We start from the raw sequence: 10,572 nt of genomic DNA on the forward strand, positions 1-10,572 counted from the left end.
ATCAGCTGTGTCAAATGCTTCTGCGGGGTTCAGATGAGGCCTGAGAATGTCCATGAGGCTTAGCACATGGGGACAATGAATGTGAGTGTTTTGGGGCAATGCAGGTGGGAGCTGCTAGGTGAGAGGAGGTGGGAGGTGAACAGGTGGGAGGGAGACCGAGGTGGGCAGCAGGAGGGGATGCAGAACTGCAGGAAATCTTTTCAGATGTCATCTGCCAATGGCTTTGCAGAAAGTTTGGGTTCAGGAGAGGGTCTGAAAGGGCCGAGCACCCCACTTGTGAGAACACTGATGCATCCTGGGTTTTAGTTCCTCTTCTTTCTCAGGTCTTCCTCCAGCTTTCTGTTAGGACTGTATTCTGAGTGTTTGGAATGTTGGATCCATTGCTGCAGGCTTCACTAATGGTCCAGCTGGCATTCTGGGTATCCTTAGATCCCTTATGGGCATCGGGGCCCCAATACCCGCTCCCTTAGCCTTCTCACTGGCTCTCAGAGGACAGCATAAGCCACAGCATTTTTTACCCAAATATTGCAGGAGAGGACAATTCCTTCTCTCTGCCTTCCCTTCTAACGCCTTAAAATCATCCCAGAGATGGCAGCACTTACGTCTTTTTTTTCCTCTTTGAGATTTACTTTAATGACTCAGTGGAATTGATGGCAAACATCTATTAATTCATTAGCACATAAGCCTTTGCCTGGCTGTGTCTTTGCGGGCTTTGAGAAGCATTGTAGGAAGAAAAGGCTGACATTGAGATGTGGGCAAAGCTTTCCAATCCACCAGCACCTTCTGAGATCATGGGCTGCACTCCCCTCTTGAACAGCCTGCGTTTACTGCCATGGATCCTCTACTGTCTAGGAAACCCTCCGTTCTCCTGTGTTTCTCCTTAACTCTCACATCCCTACCCCACTCACGACACTTCTGACACCAGATGTGTGTGGCTGGGTTTCCCCACAATGAGCAATTCTCTGCGACACCAGCTGGGTGTCCTACAGTTTAACTCAATTAAGCTCGCTGAACTCCATACTTTGGAGATTTTTATGGAGGCTTCCTCACGTAGGCATGATCAATTATTAACTCCATTTCCAGCTCCTCTCCCCTCTCTGGGGGATGCAGGGTGGGGCTCAAACTCTGAGCTTCTAATCGTGGCTTGGTCTCTCTGGTGACCAGCCGCCATCCAGGAGCCCACCAAGAGTCACCTCATTAGAACAAGAGACTCCTATCACCCCTGAAATTCCAAGGCACTTAGGAGCTGGTGTCAGAAACCAGAGTTAAAGACCAAATATTAGCACAAAAGTTGCTCCCGGTGCTCTCATCACTTAGGAAATGCCAAGGGTCCAGGAGCTCTGTGCCAGGAGCTGGGGCAGAGACCAATATATATATTTTCTATGATCTCATGTACACAGCGAGATCTCTGGCGCTCTGTGATGTACATGATCATTTTATATTTATTATTTCTACACCAGTAATATTTAATTAATTAGCCAACCAGTTAATTAATAATTTTGTTAGTCATGCCAGGCATGTAATAGGTACTCGATAAAAATTCATTGCATATAAGACAGACTGTGTACCAACATTTTGATAACCTATATTATAAGTTCTGTGATGTCTTTTTTTCTGGCATTTCTTTTCTTCCTCAATACAGGTAACTTATAAGGAATCTATGTAGTTTGCATTTGAATGACTTGAATATCCTTTAGTTCCACTTTGATTTGACACAAAGAAGCACTAGTAAGTCTCAAGTATTACCTGTTTTAGAAGCCTCCTGTGTGTAAGAGGAAACCCAATATCAAGAATTTGAAACAAATTAACTTCTGTGGAAGGAACGAACGTAAAGAAAACGTTGGGTAGCTTGGCTAGAGCATTATCAGAGCGTGTTGAATTGTAATGAAAATTTTTGATGTGCTGTTTCAATTTTCAGTAGCAAATCAATGTGTGTATAGAGGATCTTATTTAAAAAGTTTATTGCATAAATGAATAAGAAAAGTGATGTTCTAAGAGCTTGGGTGAATTCCCCAAGGTCAGACAGCTGGAAAAGTCAGAGCGAGGGGGAGCTCCTACATCTTCTGATTGTGTATCTGTTCAAGATCATGCCTAGATAAGAACATGAGGGGCCCCTGAGGCTTTAGAACAATCTCCTAGATTTGGACCTGGCCCTGATGTCTGTGGACTCCAGAACTTCTGGATGACAGTGCCCCCCTTCCTTGAAGTTTCTCTTATTAGATGGTTTTCCCGGGTCTGATTCTCAGGGGGATATCTGTCCAATTCAAGGAGCTTCCCCCCACCCCCCGCCATAGCACCTGTATGTTAGGGAAGAGCAGACAGATAAGAAGAGGGTGCCCTGGAGTGAGAGCTGCGGCCTCTCTCGTTATGTTGGGTTTCGTTGCTATTTCTCCTTAATTAACTCACTTAGTCTCCATTAAATGTTACCTGCAGCCCATCGGTAAGTTGAGATGGAGATGCTCACATTTCTCGTTCATGAAAGAATCAGCCTTCTAAAGCATTTTGTTTCTTCTCTCCTCTAACATTTCATATGTGCCTGAGCAGTTTGGGGCTCTCCTAATATTTTTTGCCCTTGGTCAAAAATGGATACATTTATCAAATAAATCACAGAGTTGGTCAGACAGCAAAAACTTCAAGGATAGGTTTTTACTGAAAAATGCTCAGAAACTTCTTGGCAAGAAGTCTTTGAACATGGGGGCAGCCCCACTGCTGACACGGGCTGTGTTGTAGCAGGTGGTGGTGGTTGTGATGGTGGTGGTTGTTTTTTATTCGGTGGGAGGGAGGACGTGCCTTGGGAATCCCGATTCTTCAGTGGAGGAAGCTGGAGTGGAAAAGCTGCGTCATATAGGAGTTTTAAGACACTGTCAACCTGTTTTCCAAAGAATTTTAAATTCAGGAGAGAAAACATGTTGAAAAGTAACCTAAGAGCCCAAGACATCTTATCGGCACCTGGGTAACACACCCGTTCACACAGAGAAAGCAACTCCAGCTGTGAAGAGAGTTCCAGTCCCCTCCATGTCCTCACCAATACTTGGTATGGCAGGTCTTTTTTAAAATTAGGACGTTTTCATTGATTAGTAGTGGGATTCTCCTAATGACTATGTTGTTCAGCATCTTTCCATGTGCCTATGCTATGGACCGAATGTATCTCTCCAAAATTCAAAGGTTGAAACCTAATCCCAAGTATGAGGATATTAGGAGATGGGTCCTTTGGGAGGTGATTAGGTCCCTCCTAAATGACCTAATCACCTCCTAAATAGGGTGGAGCCCTCATGAGTGAGATTAGTGCCCTTATAAAACAGACCTGCAGGCATCTCCCTTGCCCCCTTCTGCCATGTGAGGACACAGCTGGGAGGCGCTGGCTGTGAATCAGGAAGACGGTTCTCACCAGACACCAAATCTGTCAGTGCCTTGATCTTGGACTTTCCAGCCTCCAGAACTGTGAGGAATAAATTTCTGTTGTTTAAGCCACTCGGTCTGTCGTATTCTGTTATAGGAGCCTAAACGAAGTAAGACATCCATATTGAGAATTACAAGAATACCTCGTTATATTGTGTATCACAGATATTGCATTTTTTACAAATTGAAGGTTTGTGGCAATCCCGCATCAAGTCTATTAGTGCTATTTTTCCAACAGCCTTTGCTCACATCATGTCTCTGTGTCACATTTTGGTAATTTTTGCAATTTCCAAACTTTTTCATTATTATTATATTTGTTTTAGTGATCTGTGATCTTGGATGTCACTATTATGACTTGCTGAAGGCTCAGATAATGGTTAGCATTTTTTAGCAATGAAGTATCTTAAAAATTAAGGTATGTACACTATTTTTAGACATAATGCTATTGCCCACGTAACAGACTATGGTATAGTGTAAACATAACTTCTATATGCAGTGGAAAACCAAAAGGTATTGTGACCCACTTTATTGCAAGATACGCTTTATTGCGGTGGTCTGTAACTAAACTTGAAATATCTCAGAGGTCTGCCTGTAGTTTTAAAGATAGGATCAATAACAGCATATTTGTACACCAATTAGAAAGATTTATTAGACAGTGAAAAATCAATGACTGAGAGGAGAGTGATTGGAGTGATGTCCTTGAGTGCAATGGGGTCCTGTGTCCACATGGAGAAGCTGGCTTAGGTAGGATGGGGCTGGAGCATCCTATACATAAGGATAAAAGGCAGAGTATGTGGGTTGCAGGTGCTGGTGGTGGACAAATGGGTTTGGGGGAGGGGTAAAAAGCTCTCTTCTGATGGTTTCTGTTTTCTCAGTGAAGAAGCAAGTTCACCTGCTGAGGATGAAGATGTTTTGGGGTTTGAGGATTGAAAGAGTGATCTGGGGAAGTGAGAGAGAGAGAGAGAGAGAGAGAGAGAGAGAGAGAGAGAGAGAAAAGACTAGAGATACAGAATGTGGTTTCCTGGCAGGAAGTTTTACTTTGTGAAATATTTCAGACTTCAACAACCTGTAAAACGTAGCAGACAGTGCCTGTAGTTTGATACCACTGGATCTGACCTGGGATTCCCATTAACCAAATTTGGTGTCATCATGACCCAGCCACCTGATCTAGTCACCTTGAGCCTCTTTATAAGTGCTTACGGTATTTTTGGCCAGTGTCAGCACAGCTGAGCAGTATGATTCGCCAGTGCCCTGAATTATTCATGTTTTTGACCTATTCTAACGAGAACTTTGCCCAAAAGGCTAAATTATTAAGCACCTGGCTGTGATCTTGGAGGATGCTGCCTAGAAAACCGGGACACGGTGAATTTTCTTGCTGGTTTTGCTTCTTACGGGAGTTGAGCCTTCACTAATGACGCACAATTGCTTCCAAATGAAAGATGCTGATGCCGAGTGGTATTAACGTCACAGAACCCAGAGGAGAGAAGCCTAACTAATTAGAGGAGGAGAGATCCCCACCTGGCCTGAAAGTCAGTGCTTTTTTTAGAACATCATGAAGGTGTAGTGGATGATGACCACACCATTCCCTTAGCTTGTCAGGCCGAGGCGATTTTTTTTAAGAAACATGAATCACTTCTAGCGACAGAAGAAAATGAAATTCTGGAAATAAACATGTTCAGCAGTGCCCTAGGGATCCATGAGGGCTGTTCAGCACTTAGGCAACACATATCCTGTGCATTTAGAGAAAGTGAGTTTAGCTGTGTATTTAAGTAAATAGATAATGACAGCACTGAACTCCTTAGTTCTTGAGTCATTTTTGGAAAGCAAAACGAATACACACATCTAGATGTGAGGTAAATGTGCCAACTTTTAAATAATGGTATAGTTGTCTACTTTTAGTTTTCCATTTGCATAAAGATTTTAATTGCTGCAGTTCTGTAACTGCAGGGCAATTTAAAGACTTCATGAATATTATATGTACTTATGCAAAATTCCAGAGCTAAAATTTTCCATATAAATAACACTAGGTTTTCCTGCTCTGCAGTCAAGAATTTCTAAGGATGTTGGGTATTATTAAAAGAACATCGGGGCTTCCCTGGCGGCGCAGTTGTTAGAATCTGCCTGCCGACGCAGGGGACACAGGTTCAATCCCTGGTCTGGGAAGATCCCACATGCCACGGAGCACCTAAGTCCGTGTGCCACAACTACCGAGCCTGTGCTCTAGAGCCCGCGAGCCACAACTACTGAGCCCACATGCCTAGAGCCCGTGCTCCGCAACAAGAGAAGCCACCACAATGAGAAGTCTGCGCACCACAACAAAGAGTAGCCCCCACTTGCCGCAACTAGAGAAAGCCCGCATGCAGCAACGAAGACCCAACGCAGCCAAAAATAAATAAATAAAATAAATAATAAAAAAATTTTTTAAAAAGAACACTGTACGCACTCTGAAGCATTTATAGGTAAAGGACATTCTGTCCAGGATTTATTTTTTTATCCAGCAAAAATGGGGTGGAGCTGGGAATAAATGGAGAAAAAATATTTATGGGCAATAGATGCACAGCAATTACAGTATAGTATGGAAAGCTTTTCTGCCATTATTTCTTCAAATATTTTCTTTCTCCTACTCCCACTTTTCTTCCTGGACTCAATTACACATATATTATTATGCCTCTTGAAGATGTCTTATAGCTCACTGATGCCTGGTTTGTTTTTTTTTTCCCCAGAATTTTTTCCTTCTATATTTTAGTCGTATCTTTTCTGTTGCTGTGTTTTCAAGTACATTACTGTTTTCTTCTACAGTGTCTAATCTGTTAATCCCATTCAGTGTATTTTTCATCTCCAGAAGTTCAATTTGGGTCTTTTGTATCTTTTTCATGTTTCTTCTTAACCTGCTCACATTTTCCTCAATCTTCCTGACTATATCAAATGTAGTTGTAGTAACTATTTTAATGTCTTTTTCTATTAGTTTTATCTGTGTGATTTCACTTGATTGATTTTTCTCCTCATTATGGGGTATAGTCCTTGCTTCTTTGCATGTCTGGTCATTTTTGATTGGGTGCCGGATATTGTGAATCTTACCTTGTTGGGTGTTGGATATTCTTCTGTTAAAAAAAATACCTTCTTGAGCTTTGTTCTGGGACATAGTTAAGTTACTTGGAAGTAGTTTGATCCATTTGAGCCTTGCTTTTAAGCTTTGTCAGACAGAACCAGAGCAATCTTTACTTTAGGACCAATTTTGTCCCACCTTCTGAGTACTTGACTTCATGCTCTGTATATTATGGAGCTTTTCATTCTGCCTGTTAAGACAATTCCCAGCAATCTGTGGGCCTCTGCCTGCTTATTTCAAGCATTTCCCCCCCTGACTCCAGGTAGTTTCCTCACGTGCATGTGCTGATGATGATACTCAGCTGAAGACTCAAGAGGGCTCCTTTGCAAATGTCCAGAGCTGGCTTTCTAAGCACCCTCTCCTCTGTGGCACTCTGCCCTGCAAATTATTGCTGCTTTGCCCTCCCCAAACTCTTAACTCAGGGAGACTTCCAGGCTCTGCCTGGGTCCCCCTCCTTGCACTGCAGCCTAGAAACTCTTTGCCTCATTTCCCCCCTCTATCAGGGATCATTGTCCAATGCTGCCTGCATCCAGTGTCTAAAAGCTGCTGTTTCTTATGTTTTGTCCAGTTTTGTAGGTGCTTAAGGCAGGAGGGTTCATCCAGTCCCTGATATTTCATCTTGGCCAGAAGTGGAGGAGATCTCCACAATTTTTTTTTATTTTAATAGATCTTTATTGGAATATGGTTTCTGTTGTACACCAAAGTGAATCAGCCATATGCATACATATGTCCCCATATCCCTTCCCTCTTGAGCCTCCCTCCCATCCTCCATATCCCACCCCTCTAGGTCATTGCAAAGCGCCAAGCTGATCTCCCTGTGCTATGCTGCTGCTTCCTACTAGCTAAATATTTCACATTTCGTAGTGTATATATGTTGATGCTACTCTCACTTCGCCCCAGCTTCCCCCTCCCACCACATGTCCTCAAGTCCATTTTCTATGTCTACATCTTTATTCCTGCCCTGCAACTGGGTTCATCAGTACCATTTTTTTTTTTAGATTCCATATATATGCGTTAGCATATGGTATTTGTTTTTCCCTTTCTGACTTACTTCACTCTGTATGACAGACTCTAGGTCCATCCACCTCACTACAAATAACTCAATTTCGTTTCTTTTTGTGGCTGAGTAATATTCCATTGTATATATGTGCCACATCTTCTTTATCCATTCATCTGTTGATGGACATTTAGGTTGGTTCCATGTCCTGGCTATTTTAAATAGGGCTGCAATGAACACTGTGGTACATGTCTCTTTTTGAATTATGGTTTTCTCAGGGTATATGCCCAGTAGTGGGATTGCTGGGTCATATGGTAGTTCTAGTTTTAGTTTTTTAGGGAATTTCCATGCTGTTTTCCACAGTGGTTGTATCAATTTGCATTCCCACCAATAGGAGGGTTCCCTTTTCACCACACCCTTTCCAGCATTTATTGTTTCTAGATTTTTTGATAACGACCATTCTGACTGGCATGAGGTGATACCTCATTGTAGGTTTGATTTACATTTCTCTAATAATTAGTGATGTTGAGCATCTTTTCACAGGCCTCTTGGCCATCTGTATGTCCTCCTTGGTGAAATGTCTATATAAGTATTCTGCCCATTTTTTAATTGGATTGTTTGTTTTTTTGATATTGAGCTCCATGAGCTGTTTGTATATTTTTGAGATGAATCCTTTATCTGTTGTTTCATTTGCAAATATTTTCTCCCATTCTGAGGGTTGTCTTTTTGTCTTGTTTATGGTTTCCTTTGCTGTGCAAAAGCTTTTAAGTCCCATTTGTTTATTTTTGTTTTTATTTCCGTTACTCTAGGAGGTGGGTCAAAAAAGATCTTGCTGTGGTTTATGTTGAAGAGTTTTTCCTATGTTTTCCGCTAAGAGTTTTATAGTGTCTGGTCTTACATTTAGGTCTTTTATCCATTTGGAGTTTATTTTTGTGTATGGTGTTAGGGAGTGTTCTAATTTCATTCTTTTACATATAGCTGTTCAGTTTGCCCAGCACCACTTATTGAAGAGGCTGTCTTTTCTCTGTTGTATGTTCTTGCCTCCTTTGTCGTAAATTAGGTGACCATATGTGTGTGGGTTTATCTCTGGGCATTCTGTCCTGTACCATTGATCTATATTTCTCTTTTTGTGCCAGTACCATACTGTCTTGATTACTGTAGCTTTGTGGTATAGTTTGAAGTTGTGGAGCCTGATTCCTCCAACTCCATTTTTCTTTCTCAAGATTGCTTTGACTACTCGGGGTCTTTTGTGTTTCCATATGAATTGTAAAATTTTTTGTTCTAATTCTGTGAAGAATGCCACTGGTAGTTTGATAGGGATTGCATTGAATCTGTAGACTGCTTTGGGTAGTATAGTCATTTTCACAATATTGATTCTTCCAATCCAAGAACATGGTATATTTCTCCATCTGTTTATGTCATCTTTCGTTTCTTTCATCAGTGTTTTATAGTTTTCTGAGTACAAGTCTTTCACCTCCTTAGGCAGGTTTATTCCTCGGTATTTTATTCTTTTTGTTGTGATGGTAAATGAGATTGTTTCCTTAATTTCTCTTTCTGACTTTTTGTTGTTGGTGTATAGGAATGCCAGAGATTTCTGTGCATTAATTTTGTATCCTGCAACCTTACCAAATTTATTGATTAGTTCTAGTAGTTTTCTGGTGGCATCTTTAGGATTTTCTATGTATAGTATCATGTCATCTACAAACAGTGACAGTTTTACTTCTTCTTTTCCAATTTGTATTCCTTATATTTCCTTCTCTTCTCTGATTGCCATGGCTAGGACTTCCAAAACTATGTTGAATAAGAGTGGCGAGAGTGGGCATCCTTGTCTTGATCCTGATCTTAGTGGAAATGCTTTCAGTTTTTCACCATTGAGTATGATGCTTGCTGTGGTTTTGTCATATATGGCCTTTATTATGTTGAGGTAGTTTCCCTCTGTGCCCATTTTCTGGAGAGTTTTTTATCATAAATGGTGTTGAATTTTGTCAAAAGCTTTTTCTGCATCTTTTGAGATGATTGTATGGCTTTTATTCCTTAATTTGTTAATGTGGTGTATCACATTGATTGATCTGTGTATATTGAAGAATCCTTACATCCCTGGGATAAATCCCACTTGATCATGGTGTATGATCCTTTTAATGTGTTGTTGGATTCTGTTTGCTAGTATTTGGTTCAGGATTTTTGCATCTATACTCATCAATCATATTGGTCTATAATTTTCTTTTTTTGTGATATCTTTTTCTGGTTTTGGTATCAGGTTGATGGTGGCTTCATATAATGAATTTGGGAGTGTTTCTCCCTCTGAAATTTTTTGGAAGAGTTTGAGAAGGATTGGTGTTAGCTCTTCTCTAAATGTTTGATAGAATTTGCCTGTGAAGACATCTGGTCTTGGACTTTTGTTTGTTGGAAGATTTTTAATTACGGTTTCAATTTCATTATTTGTGATAGGTCTGTTTATATTTTAGAATTCTTCCTGGTTCAGTCTTGGAAAATTGTACCCTTCCAAGACTTTGTCCATTTCTTCATGGTTGTTCATTTTATTGGCCTAGAGTTGTTTGTAGTAGTTTCTTTGTATCCTTTGTATTTCTGCAGTGTCAGTTGTGACTTCTCCTTTTTCATTTCTAATTTTATTGATTTGCGTCCTCTCCCTTTTTTTCTTGATGAGTCTGGCTAAGGGTTTATCAATTTTGTTGATCTTCTCAAAGAACCAGCTTTTAATTTTATTGATCTTTGCTATTGTTTTCTTTGTTTCTATTTCATTTATTTCTGCCCTGATCTTTATGATTTCTTTCCTTCTACTGACTTTGAGTTTTCTTTGTTCTTCTTTCTCTAGTTGTTTTAAGTATAAGGTTAGATTGTTTATTTGAGATTTTTCTTGTTTCTTGAGATGAGATTGGATTGCTATAAGCTTCCCTCTTAGAACTGCTTTTGCTGCATCCCATAGGTTTTGTGTCATTGTGGTTTTGTTGTCATTTGTTTCTATGTATTTTTTAATTTCTTTGATTTCTTCAATGATCTCTTGGTTATTTAGTAGCACACTGTTTAGCCTCCATGTATTTATGTTTTTTTA

Source organism: Mesoplodon mirus, assembly GCF_964341445.2.
Source record: "Mesoplodon mirus genome assembly, chromosome: 15".
In the NCBI taxonomy this organism is placed as follows: domain Eukaryota; kingdom Metazoa; phylum Chordata; class Mammalia; order Artiodactyla; family Ziphiidae; genus Mesoplodon; species Mesoplodon mirus.